Here is a 19,074-nt window from a genome sequence, read left to right as displayed (position 1 = left end):
CCAAGTGACTATTAATTTTGTCCCGAATTATTGTTTCTAGAAGATTCCCCATCGCCAAAGTTAAACTGATTGGCCTTTAGTTGCTGGGCTTATCTTTACAACCTTGTTTGAACAAGGGTGTAACATTTGGAATTCTCCAGTCCTCTGACACCACCCCTGAGTCTAAGGAAGACTGGAAAATTCTGGCCAGTGCCTCTGAAATCTCCACTCTAACTTCCCTCAGTATCCTTAGATGCATTTCATTCAGTCCTGGAGCTTTATCACCTTTAAGTACAGACAGCCCATCTAATACCTCCTCCTTATTAATTTTAAATCCTTCTAGTGTATTAATTACCTCCTCTTTCATCGTGACCTGGGTCTCATTTTCTTCCTTGGTAAAGACAGATGCAAAGTATTCATTTAATATCCATGCTATGTCTCCTGCCTCCATGTGTAAATCCCCCTTTATTGTCCCTAATTGGCCCCACTCACCTTTTTACTATTTATATGCCTATAGAAGACTTCAGGATTCCCTTTTATGTTAGCTGCCAGGAAACAGGGAATGTTAGATTCAATTCCTATTCTGGAATATTGAAATATCTCCCTATATAAACCTGCCCAGCCACTGAGTTCTGCATCTCTAAGATTATAACTCACTTGTTTTCTTTGTTTTCACTGGGAAGTTGTGTGTAAGTTCTACTGGCTCATCGAACTTATCCAGTGAGCTGTGAGATCATAAAAGTCTCAGGTTTGACCCACTGAGTTATCTGGGTGGGTGTAGGACCTGCTACATCACCACCGGGCGAGGTTCCTACTCCAATGTCCAGCAGCCACTGGGAGGTGAGGGCAGTGAACAGGGCATTAGTCTGAGGTGTGATTCCCCACCTGGTCAAATAACCAAACATGCATGGATAACAATTGCCTGGAGGCACCCATGGAATCATACCCCAGAAATGGGTCAGTGTTGTCAGAGAGCAGGGAGGGGAGAATAAGGGGTACATTATACTGATGTCGCCCCTTCACTTAACCACTTAACACTAAACTGGTTCTTAGTTGATGCAATCTGTTGGGACAGTTAGTCAACCAGATGGGAGGGAAACAGGAAGCTGCATCCTCTGCCGGTTAAACACAGCGAAATAGTTAGTACAATCCAGGCCAGTACCAGCTGCTTAGACAGTTATCCTGCTCGGTGTCAGCAGAACTGCTCATCTCCTTCCACTCCTACCAGCACCCATGGTCCTTTGCTATGGAATAGTTCACACAGGTATTTGGAAAATCTCTCAATTTTCTATCAAGGCCCTGTCCGCCTCTGAACCAGCTTCCCAACTCCCACAAATCATCTATTCCAAATTCTCCAGCCTTCACCCTACTTGAGCTCCTGCCACTCACTCACTCCCTGCAGCCCAACTTCAATACTCCCTTCACTTTTCAACTCACACAAACCCTCTGGTCCCCCTGACACCATAGAGTCATAGAGTTATTCAGCACAGAAATAGACCCTTACCCATCGTGTCTGTGCCAACTATCAAGCAGCTATCTATTCTAATCCCATTTTCCAGCACTTGGCCTGTATCCTTGTATGCTATGGCATTTCAAGTGCTCATCTAAATACTTCTTAAATGTTGTTTAGAGACACCAGGTGACTTCTGATAGTATTCGGGCTGGCTGTTAATATCATCTTGGGGTCAGTAGTAGTCAGTCCAAGCAGCTCGAACACTTGACTTTTATGGCAGTTGACTTTTACTCTGTCCTACTTGCACCAGTCTAACCCGGGAATTGACAATAGCAAAAGCAAAATATTGCAGATGCCGGTAATCGGAAATAAAAACAGAAAATGCTGGAAATACTCAGCAGGTTGGGCACCATCTGTGGAGAGAGAAACAGAATTAATGTTCCAGATCAATGACCTTCCATCAGAACTGGGAAAAGTTAGAAATGCAATAGATTTTAAGCAAGTGAAAGGGGGGAGGGTGGGAAAAGAGCTGAAGGGAAGGTCTGTGATAGGGTGGACGACAGGAGGGATTAAATGACAAGACATTTCATGGTGCAAACGGAGAGGTAATGGGACAAGTAAAGAAACAAATGATGCGTCTAGAGTGCTGTAGTGAGAAATGATATAGGCACTGGAGATCAAGACGTAGAATCAGTCTGGGTAGAAATAAGAAATAGCAAGGGAAAGAAGTCACTGGTGGGAGTAATCTATAGGCCCCCAAACAGTAGTTCCACAGTGGGGCACAGTATAAACCAGGAAATACTGGAGGCTTGTAAGAAATGAACAACAATAATCATGGGTGATTTTAATATGCATATAGACTGGATTAATCATATTGGCAAGGGGAGCCTCGAGGGAGAGTTCATTGAATGTATTAGAGATTGCTTTTTGGAGCAATATGTTGTGGAACCAACCAGGGAGCAGGCTATTCTAGATTTGGTATTGTGTAATGAGGTGGGATTAATTAATGATCTCATAGTTAAGGATCCTCTAGGGAAGAGTGATCATAGTATGCTAGAATTTCAAATTCAGTTTGAGGGAGAGAAACTGGAGTCCTACACTAGCGTTCTGGAGTTAAACAAAGGTAATTACATAGGCACGAGGACAGATTTTGCCCTAGTGGACTGGGCAGGAAGACTAAAAGGTAGGACAGTTGATGAGCAGTGGCAGATGTTTAAGGAGATATTCAAATCCTTCCAACTAAAATATATTCGAGAGAGGAAGAAAGATTGTAAGGGGTGGGGGGGGAGGGTTTGGGGGGGACATCCATGGCTAAGCAAGGAAGTTACGGATAACATAAAGACAAAAACTAAGGCATACCATATTGCAAAGGCTGGAAGATTGGGAAAATTTTAAAGATCAACAAAGAGTTACTAAAAAAGTAATAAAAAGGGCAAAGGTAAATTATGAAAGTAAACTAGTGCAAAATATAAAAACAGATAGCAAAAGCTTTTATAAGTATGTAAAAAGAAGAGAGTAGCTAAAGTGAATGTTGGTCCGTTGGAGGATGAGACTGGGAGTTAATAGTGGGGAACACAGAAATGGCAGAGACACTAAATCAGTATTTTGCCTCAGTTTTCACAGTGGAGGACATTAGTACCATCCCAATAGTGACAAGAAATACAGAGGTTATAGAAAGGGAGGAGCTTAGAACAATCATCATCACGAGGGAAAAAGTACTGAGCAAACTATTGGGATTGAAGGCAGACAAGTCCCCAGGGCTTGATGGCCTACATCCTAGGGTCTTAAAGGAAGTGGCAGTGGAGATAGTGGATCCTTTGGTTATAATATTCCAAAATTCCCTGGATGCAGGAAATGTTCCAGTGGATTGGAAAAAAGCTAATATAACGCCCTTATTCAAAAAGGGAGGGAGGTAGAAAGTAGGAAACTATAGACCAGTTAGTTTAACATCTGTCATTGGGAAATTGTTAGAATCCATTATTACGGAAGTAATAACAGGACATTTAGAAAGTCAAAACGCAATCCATCAGAGTCAGCATGGTTTTATGAAGGGTAAATCATGTTTGACTAATTTGCGACAGTTCTTCGAAGAGGTAACAAGTAAAGTGGATAATGGGGATCCTGTAGATGTAGTATATCTGGACTTCCAGAAGGCATTTGATAAGGTGCCGCACAAAAGGTTAATACACAACGTATGATCACATGGGGTTAGGGGCAATTTATTAGCTTGGATAGAGGATTGGCTAACCAACAGAAAACAGAGAGTTGGGATAAATGGGCCCTTTTCTGGTTGGCAAGATGTAACTAGTGGGGTGCCACAGGGTTCGGCCCTTGGGTCCCAACTATTTACAATCTATATTAATGACTTGGATGCAGGGATAGAAGGTACTAAAGCCAAATTTGCAGATGACACTAAAATAAGTGGGATAGTAAGTTGCAATAAAGAAATAAGAAATTTACAAATGCATATGGATAGGTTAGGTGAATGGGACAAAATTTGGTAGATGGAGTTTAACGTGGATAAATGTGAGGTTATCCATTATGGTCAGAAGAATAGAAAGGCAAATTATCAAATGGAATGAAACTTCAGAGTGCTTCGGTGCCGAGGGATCTGGGTGTCCTCGTGCATGAATTGCAGAAAATTAGTATGCAGGTGCGGTAGGTAATTAGGAAGACAAGTGGAATTTTGGCATTTATTGCTAAAGGAATAGAGTATAAAAGTAGGGAAGTGTTGCTGCAACTGTACAAGGCATTAGTGAGACCGCACTTGGAGTATTGTGTACAGTTTTGGTCCCCTTACTTGAGGAGGGATGTAGTTGCATTGGAGGCAGTTCAGAGGAGGTTCACTAGATTGATTCCAGAGATGAGGGATTTGTCTTACGAAGAGAGATTGAGTAGTTTAGGCCTTTACTGTCTAGAGTTTAGAAGAACGAGAGGAGATCTAATTGTGATATATAAGATGATTAAGGGGATTGACAAAGTAGACGTAGAGAGGATGTTTCCTCTGGTGGGGCAATCTAGAACGAGAGGTCATAGTTTTAGGATAAGGGGAGCAGATTTAAAACAGAGATGAGGAGAAATTACTTCTCTCAAAGGGTCGTGAGTCTGTGGAATTCACTACCCCAGAGTGCGGTGGATGCCGGGACATTGAGTAAATTTAAGGAGGAGATGGACAGATTTTTAATTAGTAAGTGGTTGAAGGGTTATGGAGAACGGGCAGGAAAGTGGAGTTGAGGCCGAGATGAGATCAACCATGATCGTATTGAATGGCAGAGCAGGCTCGAGGGGCTAAATTGCCTACTCCTGCTCCTAGTTCTTATGTTCTTAGAGGAGGTGTGAATGGCAGAATGATGAACAGCTGCCATCTGAAAGCAAAAACAAGGGAAAAACAAGAGACAAACAGAAACCTGCAAAGAAAATGGAAACAAAATGGGGGCAGAGGTTATGATCTGAAATTATTGAACTCAATTTTGAGTCTGAAAGGCTGTAAATTGCCAAATCAAAAGATGAGGTGCTGTTATACAGTCATAGAGTTATACAGCACAGAAACAGGCCTTTCAGCCCATCATGTCTGTGCCAGCCATCAAGCACCTAACTATTCTAATCCCATTTTTCAGCACTTGGTCTGTAGCCTTGTATTCTATGGCACTTCTAGTGCTCAACTAAATATTTCTTGAATGTTGTGAGGGTTCCTGCCTCTACCACCTCTTCAGGCAGTGCGTTCCAGATTCCAACCACCCTCTGGGTGAAAATTTATTTCCTCAAATCCACTCTAAACCTCCTGCCCCTTACCTTAAATCTATGCCCCCTGGTTATTGACCCCTCCACTAAGGGGAAAAGTTTCTTCCTATCTAACCTATCAATGCCCCTCATAATTTTGTACACCTCAATCATTTCCCCCTTCAGCCTACTCTGCTCGAAGGAAAACAACCCTAGCCTTTCAAGTCTCTCTTCATAGCTGAAATGCTCCAGCCCAGGCAACATCCTGGTGAATCGCCTCTGCACCTTCTCCACTGCAATCACATCCTTCCTGTAGTGTGGCGGCCAGAACTACACACAGTACCCCAGCTGTGGCCTAACTAACGTTTTATACAGCTCCATCATAACCCCCCTGCTCTTACATTCTATACCTCAGCTAACAAAGGCAAGTATCCCATATGCCTTCCTCACCACCTTATCTACCTGTGCTGCTGCCCTCAGTGATCTATGGACAAGTACACCAAGGTCCCTCTAACCCTCTGTACTTCCTAGGGTCCTACCATCCATTGTATATTCCCTTGCCTTGTTAGCCCTCCAAAAATGCATCATCTCACACTTCTCAGGATTAAATTCCATTTGCCACTGCTCCGCCCATCCTACCAGCCCATCTATATCATTCTGTAATCTAAGGCTTTCCTCCTCACTATTTATGACACCACCAATTTTCGTGTCATCTGCTAACTTACTGATCATACCTCCTATATTCACGTCTAAATCATTAATGTACACTACAAACAGCAAGGGTCCCAGCATCGATCTTTGTGGTACATCACTGGTCACAGGCTTCCAATCACAAAAACAACTCTTGACCATCACCCTCTGCCTCCTGCCACTAAGGCAATTTTGGATTCAATTTGGAAATTGCCCTGGATCCCATGGGCTCTTACCTTCTTAACCAATCTCCCATATGGAACCTTATCAAAAGCCTTACTGAAGTCCCTGTAGACTACATCAACTGCTTTACCCTCATCTACACAGCTAGTCACTGCCTCAAAAAATTCAATCAAGTTTGTTAGACACGATCTCCCCCTGACAAATCCCCGATTAATCCCTGCCTCTCCAAGTGGAGATTGATCCTCTCCTTCAGAATTTTTTCCAATAATTTCCCAATAGTTTCTTCAAGCTCACATTGAGCTTCATTGGAACACTGCAGGAGGCCAAGGACAGAGAGATCAGCGGGAGAGCAAGGTGGAGAATTAAAATGACAGGAAGCTCGGGGTTGCACTTGTGGACTGAACAGACATGTTCCGCAAAGCAATCATCAAACTGCGTTTATCTTCCTAATGTAGAGCAGACTGCATTGTGAGCAGTGAATACAGTATACTAAATTAAAAGAAGTCCACAAAGATGTTATTGGTGGTAGCATCATGCTAGATGCAGCGGAAATGGTAGAGGTTTGAGGGCCCTGTCAACCATGATGGGGGGAATCCTCGGTTGAGGAAAACGAAGACATATTGGCAGCACTGGTATGGAAGGTTGCATCATCAGAGTAGATGTGACGGAGATGGAAAAACTGGGAGAATGGAGTGGAGGCAGGGTGCAGGGTGAAAGGAAGTGTAGTCAAGGTAGCTGTGGGAGGCAGTAGGCTTATAGTGAATACTAGTTGATAGCCTATCAAGAATTTATTATCCTAACATCTGCCCCATTTTGTTTCAATTTTCTTTGCAGGCTTTGGTTTTACTCCCGTTTTTCTCTTGTCTTTGCTTTCAGATTGCAACTGTTCATCATTCTGCCATTTGCACCTCCTCTAGGCACATCTTTTGTTTCTTTACTTGTCCCATTACCCTCCCTTTGGCCCTGCACCATCAACTCTTTATTCATTTAACCTCTCCTGTTGTCCACCCTATCACACACCTTCCCTTTTGTTTATTTTCCCACCATCCCCCTTTTCACTGGCATAAAACCTATTATATTTCTAACTTATCCCAGTTCTAATGAAATGTCATCGACCTGAAATGTTAACTCTGTTTCTCTCTGCACAGATGGTGCCTGACCTGCTGAGTATTTCCATCATTTTCTGTTTCTATTTAACAACAGTATTCCTATGATCTGAACCAGATGTCCATCTCTTGCAGATATATTTTATGGGAAAGAGCTAAGCAAACATTCGGTGAGACAAAGCCTGACATGGGTTATAAAGCTCTATATTGCAATAAAATGAACACAAACACAACAGCTGTTTCTATATGTACAATCTAACTTCATGACTACATGTATGATCTCATTTCAGGCATAAAAAGTTACCTCAAATCAATGCCTTTTCTTCCTTGAGTTAAACAGATAATTTCTAACTGTCTTTCAGGCTTTCAGTTTTCCCTTTAAAACCTGACTCCTTCTCTCTCCATTCCAACTTGAAAGCTTTCAAATCCTGCCTGTTGACTGAGCACCTTTGCACACTCCGGCTACAATCTGAACCCCCGTTGGAGGAAATCATCCTCATCACTATCTCCAAGAGACTCGCTGAACCAGTCATCTACCTCTTCACACTAAAAGCCTCAGGACTACTGAATGTAGCTGGAAGCCAGCTGAATCACCAAACTTCATAGACTGTATATATTTTTTGAGGACTCTAACTCAGCCAATCTACCTTTCCCCACTCTATAATCTATGTGAGTGTGTAAACCTCTAGTGTGTGTGTTGGAGTGAAAGTTGATGCGTTGTTCATTATTTTATTAGTTCAGTTCAGGTATAATAAAGTTAACCTTTTTCTTTGTTAATTCAAGAAAACCTGTTTGATTGGTTCTTGTTATGATCATAGCAAGTAAGAATCAAACACCTACTGAATTGTCCAGTACATCCACTTTAAGAAAGAATTAAACCTGTTGTGACTGCCCTTGACATCAAGGCAGCATTTGACCGAGTATGGCATCAAGGAGCCCTAGCAAAACTGAGGTCAATGGGAATCAGGGGGAAATCCCTCCACTGGTTGGAGTCATACCTAGCGCAAAGGAAGATGGTTGTGGTTGTTGGAGGTCAATGATCTCAGCTCCAGGACATCATTGCAGGAGTTCCTCAGGGTAGTGTCCTAGGCCCAACCATCTTCAGCTGCTTCATCAATGACCTTCCTTCAATCATAAGGTCAGAATGTACACTGATGATTGCACATTGTTCAGCACCATTCGTGATTCCTCAGATAATGAAGTAGTCTGTGTAGAAATGCAGCAAGACTTGGACAATATCCAGGCTTGGGCTGATAAGTGGCAAGTAACATTTGCAACACACAAGTGCCAGGCAATGACCATCTCCAACAAGAGAGAATCTAACCATCTCCCCCTGACATTACGATTGCTGAATCTCCCACTAACAACATCCTGGGGGGTTACCATTGGCCAGAAACTGAACTGGAACGAACATATAAATTCTGTGGCTACAAGAGCAGGTCAGAGGCTAGGCATCCTGCGGCTTACCTCCTGACTCCCCAAAGCCTGTCCACCATCTATAAGGCATAAGTCAGGAGTGTTATGGAATACTCTCCACTTGCCTGGATGGGTGCAGCTCCAACAACACTCAAGAAGACGTCCAGGACAAAGCAGCCCATTTGATTGGCGCACCATCTACAAACATTCACTCCCTCCACCACCAATGCACAGTGGCAGCAGTGTGTCCAATCTACAAGATCCACTGCAGCAACTCACCAAGTCTTCTTCAACAGCACCTTCCAAACCCACGACCTCTACCATCTAGAAGGACAAGGGCAGCAGATGCATGGGAACACCACCACCTGCAAGTTCCTCTCCAAGCCACACACCACCCTGACTTGGAACTATATCGCCATTCCTTCACTGTTGCTGGGTCAAACTCCTGGAACTCCCTTCCTAACAGCACTGTGGATATACCTACCCCACATGGACTGCAGCGGTTCAACAAGGCGGCTCACCACCACTTTCTCAAGGGCAATTAGGGATGGGCAATATATGCTGTCTTAGCCAGAGATGCCTGCATCCCAGGAACAAATAAACAAAAACATAGAAAGGGAAAAGAGGGAAGCCCTTTGACTCCTCCTAACATGACTGAACCTCACTTGACCTTAACAATTTCAATTAGATCACCTCTCATTCTTCTCAACTCCAAGGAATATAGGCTTAGTCTACTCAATCTGTTCTCTTAGGACAATCCTCTCATCCCAGAAACCAGTCTAATGGACCTTGGCTGCACTCTCTCTAGACCAAATATGTCCTTCCTTGGGTGAAGAGATCAAAACTGCACATATTACTCCAGCAGTGGCCTCACCAATGCCCTATTTAATTGCGGTAAGACTTCTTTACTGTCATATGTCAATCCCTTGGTAACAAAAGCTAACATACCATTTCCTTCCTAATTGTTTGCTGTAGCTGCATGTTAGCTTTTTGTAATTCCTGTATAAGGACACCCAGGTCTTTCTTTTTATTATTTCACAGCATGTGGGTGTCACTGGCAAGACTAGCATTTGCTGCCCATCCCTAATTGCCCTTAATAACGGAATGGTTTGCTCGGCCATTTCAGGGTCAGCCACATTGCTGTGGGTCTGGTGTCACATATAGACCAGAACTGGTAAGGAAACGAGATTTCCTTCCCTAAAGCACATTAGTAAACCAGATGGGTTTTTACAACAATCGCACCATTACTGAGACTAGCTTTCAATTCCAGATTTTTATTAATTAATTGAATTTAAATTCCGCCAGCTGCCATGGTGGGATTTGAACCCGTGTCCCCAGGGCATTAGCCTGGGCATCTGGCTTAATAGTTCAGTGACATTACCACTACACCACTGTCTCCCCAGTCTCTCTGAATGCGAACATTTCCCAGTCTCTCACCATTCACAAAATATTCTATTCTATTTTTCCGACCAAAGTGAATAACTTCACACTTTGCCACATTTTATTCCCTCTGCCATGTTCTTGCCCACTCATTCAACCTCTCTACATCCCTCTACAGCCTCTTTGTGCCTCCGCACCACTTACTTTTCTACCTACCTTTGCATCGTCAGAAAACTTGGATACATTATACTCAATCCCCTCATCTAAGTGATTTATATAGATTGTAAATAGTTGAGGGCCAAGTACTGATCCTTGTGTTACCTCGCTAGTTACAACCTGCCAACACGAAAATGTTCAGTTTATTCCTACTCTGAGTTTTCCATCCATTAACCAATCCTCAATCCCATGAGTCCTAATTTTATGCAATAATCTCTTGTGTGACACTTTATTGAGTGCTTTTTAAAAATCCTAATACACTATATCGACTGGCTTCCCCTTATCCATCTTACTAGTTACATCCTCAAAAAGACTCTGATAGGTTTGTCAAACATGATTTCACTTTCATAAATCTGTGTTGACTGTGTTTAATCATATTATGATTTTCTAAGTGCCATGTTATCACACCCCTAATAATAGATTCTAACATTTTTTTCTACTACTGATGTGAGGTTAGCTGGCCTATAGTTTCCTGTTTTTTCTTCCTTACTTAAATAGCAGGCTTATATTTGCTACCTTTCAATCCTTGGGAGCTGTTCGAGATTCTGAGGAATTCTTGAAGATCAAATCCAATGCATCCACTATCACTGCAGCTACCTCTTTTACAACTCTAGGATGCAGGTCGTCAGGTCCAGGGGATTTGTCACCACTAAATTCCATTAATTTCTCCAGTACTATTTCTTTACTGATACTGATTACTTTAAGTTCCTCATTCTCACTAGATCTCTGATTCCCCATTATTTCTGGACTGTTTTTGCGCCTTCTACCGTGAAGACAGATACAAAGTATTTGTTTAATGTCTCTGCCATTTCCTTATTCCCCATTATAATTTCACCTGTTTCTGCCTCTAATAGGCCCACGTTTACTTTCACTAATCTCTTCCTATTTACATAACTATAGAAATGTTATGTCTTTCTAGTCCAGTTCATATTTTCTTTTTCCTTATCAATTTCTTAGTCCTCATTTGTTAAATTCTAAAATTCCCAATCCTCAGACTTACTACTCTTTGTGGGCAACATTATAAGCCTCTTCCTTTGATCTAATACTTTCTTTAACTCCTCTTCTTAGCCACGGTTGATTAGATTAGATTAGATTAGAGATACAGCACTGAAACAGGCCCTTCGGCCCACCGAGTCTGTGCCGAACATCAACCACCCACTTCTACTAATCCTACACTAATCCCATATTCCTACCAAACATCCCCACCTATCCCTATATTTCCCTACCACCTACCTATACTAGTGACAATTTATAATGGCCAATTTACCTATCAACCTGCAAGTCTTTTGGCTTGTGGGAGGAAACCGGAGCACCCGGAGAAAACCCACGCAGACACAGGGAGAACTTGCAAACTCCACACAGGCAGCACCCGGAATCGAACCCGGGTCCCTGGAGCTGTGAGGCTGCAGTGCTAACCACTGCGCCACTGTGCCGCCCTTGGGGACCACTTTTTCTGTGGGGTTTTTGTGCCTTAAAGGAATGTAAATTTGTTGTAAATAATGTATTCATTTTTTAAATGCCATTGCATGTCTACAATCATAACTTTGAATGTAGTTTCCCAACCTACCTTAGCCGGTCAACCTAAATAGTTTGTTTTATTTAAATATAAAACCCGAGTTTTGGACTTAAGTAAATCACTTTCAAATTCAGTATAAAATTCTATCATATTGTGGTCACTCTTCCCTAGCGGCCCCTTTACTACAAGGTTATTAATTAACCTTTCCTCATTAATCAATACTTGATCCAAAATAGCCAAAATATGTTGAAAGCCTTCTAAAAACTACCTCGGAGCCTTGCAATGCTTCATCATCTTTTCCCCAGTTTTGGTTTTTCTGGGTCATTTTTCTGCATTTTGAAAAAAAGTTACATTTTAGGGTTGTCTTGGAATGGAATGCACTTGAGACAGTTTCCTCGAACAATACATTGTGGAACCAAGCATTGAACAGCCTATTTGAGATTTTGTCTTGTGTAGTGAGACAGGGTTACAGAGTCATAGAGTCATACAGCACAGAAACAGGCCCATCGTGTCTGTGCCAGCCATCAAGCACCTATCTATTCTAATCCCATTTTCCAGCAGTTGGCCCGTAGCCTTGTATGCTATGGCACGTCAAGTGCTCATCTAAATACTTCTTAAATGTTGTGAGGGTTCCTGCCTCTACCACCCCTTCAGGTGGTGTGCTCCAGATTCCAACCACCCACTGGGTGAAAAAATTTTGCCTCAACTCCCCTCTAAACCTCCTGCTCCTTACCCTAAATCTATGCCTCCTGGCTATTCATCCCCCTGCTAAGGGAAAAAGTTTCTTCCTATCTAACCCATCAATGCCCCTCATAATTTTGTATACCTCAATCAGGTCCCCCCTCAGCCTTCTCTGCTCTAAGGGAAACAACCCCAGCCTATCCAGTCTCTCTTCATAGCTGAAATGCTCCAGCCCAGGTAACATCCTGGTGAATCTCCTCTACACCCTCTCCAATGCAATCACATCCTTCCTATAGTGCGGTGACCAGAACTGTACACAGTACTCCAGCTGTGGCCTAACTAGCGTTTTATACAGCTCCATCAAAACTTCCCTGCTCCTGTATTCTATGCCTCGGCTAATAAAGGCAAGTATCCTATATGCCTTCCTAACCATCTTATCTCCCTGTGCTGCTGCCTTCAGTGATCTATGGACAAGTAAACCAAGGTCCCTCTGACCCTCTGTACTTCTTAGGGTCCCACCATCCATTGTATATTCCCTTGCCTTGTTAGTCCTCCCAAAATGCATCACCTCACACTTCTCAGGATTAAATTCCATTTGCCACTGCTCCGCCCATCTTACCAGCCCATCGATATCGTCCTGTAATCTAAGGCTTTCCTCCTCACTATTTACGACACCACCAATTTTCGTGTCATCTGCGAACTTACTGATCATACCTCCTATATTCACGTCTAAATCATTAATGTACTCTGCAAACAACAAGGGTCCCAGCACATAGTAAAGGATCATAATATGATCAATTTCACACTGAGTTCGAGAATGATGTACTTAAGTCCGAAACTAGAGTCTTAAATTTAAATAAAGTCAATTATATTGGTATGAGGGGCGGGTTGGATAAAGTAGATTGGGAAATGAGAATAAAAGGTATAACAGTAGAAAATCAATGACGAGCATTTAAAGAAATATTCCACAATTCTCAATGAATATATATTCCATTAAGAAATAAAAATTCCACTAGAAAAATGATCCATCCATGGCTAACTAAAGAAGTTAAGGATAGTATTAGATGAAAAGAGGCTTATAATGTTGCCAAGAAGAGCTGTACGCCTGAAGATTGGAAAAGTTTTAGAAACCCAGCAAAGGATGACCAAAACATTGATAAAGAGAAAATAGAATGAGAGTAAACCACCTGGAAATATTAAAAAGATATAAAAAGAGCTTTTACAAGTATATAAAAAGGAAGTAAACGTGGGGTCCTTAGAAGCTGAGACAAGAGAAATTATCATGGGGAGTAAGGAATTACTAGGGACATTAAACAAATATTTTGTGTCCGTCTTCACAGTAGAAGACACGAGAAACAAACTATAAATTGTGGCGAACCACTGGTCCAATGGGAATGAGGAACTTAAAGTAATTAATATAAGTTAAAAAAAAGGTGCTGGAGAAATTAGTGGGACTAAAAGCCGACAAATCCACATGGACCTGATGGCCTACATTCCTAGAGTTCTAAAAGTGGCTGCGGAGACAGTGAATGCAATGTCCAAAATTTCCTAGATTGTGGAACGATCCCAGTGCTTTGGAAGATAGAAAATGTGACACCGCTATTTAAGAAAGGAGGGGAGAGAAAACAGGGAACTACAGGCCAGTTAGCCTGACATCAGCCACTGTGGAAATGCTGGAATCCATTATTTAGGAAGTGGTAACAGGGTACTTAGGGAATCATAATATAATTAGACAGCGTCAAAATGGTTTTATAAAAAAGAAATCATGCTTGACAACCTATTAGAGTTTTTTGGGGATGTAACTAGCAGAGTAGATAAAGGGGAACCAGTGGATGTAGAATGTTTGGATTTTCAAAAGACATTCAATAAAGTGCTACATGGAAACACAAATTAGATTGTGAGATGAAAAGGAAGAATGTGCAGGGTTACGGGGAGAAGGCGGGGAAATGACACTAAGTGAATTGTCCTTTCGGAGAGCCAGTGCAGACATGATGGGCTGAATTGGCTCCTTCTACACTGTAACAATTCTGTGATATGAAAGGTTGTTGCATAAGGTAAGGGCTCATAGAGTTGTGGGTAATATATTAACAAGGATGGAGGATTGGTTAAAGGTCAGAAAACAGAGAGTCGGGATAAATGTGTCATTTTCATGTGACTAGCAGAGTGCTGAAAAGTATCAGTGTTTGGGCCTCAGCTGTTTACAATCTATATTAATAACTTTGGTGAAGGGACTGAGTGTAAAATATGCAACAAAGTTAGGTGGAAAAATTAGCTGTGAGGAGGCCACAGCGTTCGCAAAAAGATATGGACAGGTTGTGAGTGGGCAAGAAGATGACAGATACAGCATAATGTGGGGAATTGTGCAGTTTTTCACTTTCGGAGGAAGACTAGAAAACAGAATATTGTCTAAACCGAGAGAGACTACTAAATGTTGGTTTTCAGAGGGATTTTGGTGTCTTTGTACACGAAAGCCAGAAAGTTAACATGCAGGTTCAGCAAGCAGGAAGACAAATGGTATGTTGTTTCTGGTGTACATTCAGTTGCAAAATGATCACATCTGAACTATTTTGGAGACTTAAGGATGTTCCTAGGCTTTGAGACATCTCTCCTTAATTCTCCCAGGTACCAGACTCCCATACCAATGATGCAAGATAGAGTCATAGAGAGATCACAGATGTCATATCTGCCTGAGCAATTCAAAACAGCTCACAGTCAGTAAGTATCAGACATAAAGTTTGAAGGATTCAATCTCCAAGTCTTGCAAAATCTTTTGGAAAACGCAAAGAAACCCTTGACTGTTTGTGGGAGGAGGGATGAAGCCTCATACTCTTCAACTGGTGCTGTGCAGAGTGCATAAGGGGGATTTCTACAAATGATAAATGTTCAAACAGCGCAGAATGCATGCTGGAAAATTCAGCAAATGGCATTATGCTCAGAATACCTGGATGTCATCGAAATCTCCTTCCAACTGTTGGTAGATCAAAATATCCAGTAAAAGCCCAAGCTTTTGAGAAAGTCTGAAAATTGAAGTTAAGATCTTGGTGAAGATATTAAAATGCATGAACGGCAACATGGTGGGTACATTGTGAAACTGGAACTTTTTTGATTAAATTTCCTTTAGAATCTTATTTTGGACGCCAGAAACTTCTGTTACTGAGAAAGAAAACAGCAGCCAAAAATACTTTTCATAATACATTTTGAATGATTTGACTGGTTCATCAACACTGTGATCACAACAGTGAAATATTTGCATTCAGTTTCCCTGCTATAAAATGTTGATACTGTTTCTCCCCCAACAAAATGTTTACATATGGGTTTCCTGTCACAAATGGGGATTTCTGCCTATTTACTCTAATAGTGTGCGATTGTGGAAACCTCAGCTTCAAAGTGCTACAGGAAGTAACATTTGTGGACAGTATGTGCCGTGTGCAACATTTTTATAGAATCAGAGAATCTTACAGCACAGGAGGCCATTTGGCCCATTGTGTCTGTGCTGGTTCTTTGAAAGAGCTTTCCAATTAATCCCATTCTTTCCTCATAGCCCTGCAGTTCTTCTTCAATATTTGTCCAATTCCCTTTTGAAAGTTACTATTGAATCTGCTTCCACCATCCTTACTGGCAGTGCATTCCAGATCAAAACAGCTCGCTGCATACAAATCTTCCTAACACCCTCTGGCTCTTTAATCAATTATTTTAAATCTGGATATCGAACCTCCTGCCACTGGAACAGTTGCTCTTTATTTACACCATCAAAACCCTTTGTGATTTTTAGAAAAGTTTGTTTTTGGACCTGTCACGTGGCCCTGAGAACTTCCTCTGGGAAGGTGGGGAGTCTCCAAACCATGCTAGTTGCCCAGGAAGCCTTGGACCTTCCAGAGACTGTCCCAAGGCCCAACACCAAGGTTTCTTTAAGTGTGTCTCTGATTTCTGTGCTATCATTTCCCTCGGGGTGGAGCCAATATTGAATATATTTATGGTGGAGTAGCCCCTGACCCAGCCTGCCAACCAGTCATGGACGTGATCATTAATGTGGCCAATGCCAGTGGAGTCTCAAACAGCTCCTGCTTCTCAATATGCTGAGGGAATTAAATGTGTAACACAAGGAACTGCTGCACGTGTCCTCAGGCAGTAATTAACCTCTGATCCTACTGAAAATGTCATTGTTTTCAATGTTTACTTCCTCGTTCTGTCCTGCTTAAACTAAATTCTATCAAAGTTCCTGCAAGTGTTCTCAGTGCCTCCAGCCCCAATTTTATCCCAAAGCCTTCACCCATTTCTAATTCAAACCTGTCCCATTATTATTCCTTGTGTTACGACCAGATGAGAAGGGGTCTAGGGGTTCCCTGGTTTAAATGTAACAGGGATAAATTTTAGAAAGACCGTGTTTTTAGCTCCCCCTCAGTGAATCATTGTTCACTGCTCCACTTGTAAGGCAATGAAATCAGATGGGTTTCCTTAGATTTAAACAAGAAAGGTGGAAGTTTATTCATCTTAAACTCTAATCCAGTCAACAACTACGAATATGTGACACGGCCATGCTAGCATGCATATGTGATAAACACACACGCAGATAGAGACAGAAAGAGTAGAAAAGAATAAAGGGGAAAAGTTTGAGGCAATATCGGGATTATAATTGCAGTCCTTTGAGTTCAATGTGGAGTCTTTGGTTGCCAGTGAATCCTGCTGTTTGTTGGGGCTCAGTTCACGCTTCAACCTGTTTCGATGTCGGAGTCTTTTCTCTCTTGAGGTTTACGTATCTTCCATGGGTCCGGTGGCTTGCAGAAAGTGACAGAGAGACAGCCAGAAGAGAGGCTTGCTTGTTCCAGCTTCAGTTGCAAAACTGCCTTCTGTTCCTTTCTGTGCAGCACAGTTCAAAGCTCCAAGTTGGGCAGCAGGTTAGTCATGTGACTAACTGGCTTAAGCAATCCTGCGTTTGTGAATTTCAAAGCTCTCGGTGGGTGGGGTGGGGGTGTAGTGCTGTCGCTTACTCCGACAAGATGTGGGTCACCATTGCCCAGCCCAATTTCTGTTAATTAAATCAGTGAGCAATTCTTTTGTCTCTCTAAGCACTGTCTCTTAGTATGCAAATGTTCTTCCAGCCAAGTGTCTGGTGATCTTCAAACAAGTCATTTCTTCTCTCCAACAACAGTTTAAAATCAATGTTCTTATGATAAAATTAATATGCCTCATTCTTGGCAGGTGGGGGTCTGTATGACACTTGGTACCTCTTCTAGTTCTTCCTTATTTTGTTCAACATTATACTTTTCCTCCTCCCTCATACCCCTTCTCCCCTCATATCTCCCTGTTTTTCACTCTCTACATCTCTTAGTCTGTTCCCTTCCTGCCTCTTTCAAAATCTGACCTTCATCCTAACTCTCTCTTTTTCCACCATCGACTTTCCCTATCTACCTACTTTTTCTCTCACCATCTCTCCCTCCCTTCCGTATCTCTCCCATCATCTTTTATCTCCCACCCACAACCCCCCCAACAGTCCCAGCAGACTCCATTACGACTATGCCCCCACCCCCACCATCTATCTCCCCTCCATCTCTTCCCCAACCTTCTCCACACTGCCTGACTCTCTCAAACTCCCCCCTCTCCTCCACCATCCTGTGTTCCCCCTCCACTGTCCCTCTATCCTTCCTGCCATCTATTTCTCCTCTCTTGTTGACTCTATCTCTCCTTCCCCTTGCCATATTTCCCACTATTTCCTCAACTCAACCTGGCTGGATTCCCCTCTCGCCTACCCACTCTTTCTCTTTCTTGGTTGAAGTCTCAGTAGGGGAGCATTTCGGGAACAGTGACCATAATTCCGTAAGTTTTAAGGTACTTGTGGAGAAGGATAAGAGTAGTCCTCGGGTGAAGGTGCCAAATTGGGGGAAGGCTAATTATAACAATATTATGCAGGAACTGGATAATTTAGATTGGGAGAGGCTGTTTGAGGGTAAATCAACATCTGACATGTGGGAGTCTTTCAAACGTCAGTTGATTAGAATCCAGGACCGGCATGTTCCTGTGAGGATGAAGGATAAGTTTGGCAAGTTTCGGGAACCTTGGATACCGGGGGATATTGTGAGCCTAGTCAAAAAGAAAAAGGAAGCATTTGTAAGGGCTAGAAGGCTGGGAACGGACGAAGCCCTTGAGGAATATAAAGAAAGTAGGAAACTAACGAGGGGCAAAGTTTAAAGGGGATGTGTGAGGCAAGTTTTTTACACAGAGGGTGGTGAGTGCCTGGAACTTGCTGCCAGGGGAGGTGGTGGAAGCAGATGCGATAGCGACGTTTAAGAGACATCTTGACAAATATATGAATAGGAAGGGAATAGAGGAATATGGGCCCCGGAAGTGCAGAAGGTGTTAGTTTCGGCAGGCATCAAGATCAGCGCAGGCTTGGAGGGCCGAATGGCCTGTTCCTGTGCTGTACTGTTCTTTGAACTGAAGCAAGCAGTCAGGAGGGCTAAAAGGGGTCATGAAAAGTCATTGGCAAACAGGATTAAGGAGAATCCCAAGGCTTTTTATACATATATAAAGAGCAAGAGGGTGACCAGGGAAAGGGTTGGCCCACTCAAGGACAGAGGAGGGAATCTATGCGTGGAGCCAGAGGAAATGGGCGAGGACTCTTTGGGACAGGATTTACTCCCATTTGGAAACAAATGAACTTATTAGCGAGAGGCAGCATGATTTTGTGAAGGGGAGGTCGTGTCTCACTAACTTGATTGAGTTTTTTGAGGAAGTGA

Source organism: Heterodontus francisci, chromosome 42 (genome assembly GCF_036365525.1).
Source record: "Heterodontus francisci isolate sHetFra1 chromosome 42, sHetFra1.hap1, whole genome shotgun sequence".
Lineage (NCBI taxonomy): Eukaryota > Metazoa > Chordata > Chondrichthyes > Heterodontiformes > Heterodontidae > Heterodontus > Heterodontus francisci.
The sequence above is the reverse complement of the archived record's forward strand: the minus strand, read 5'-3'. Positions refer to the sequence as shown.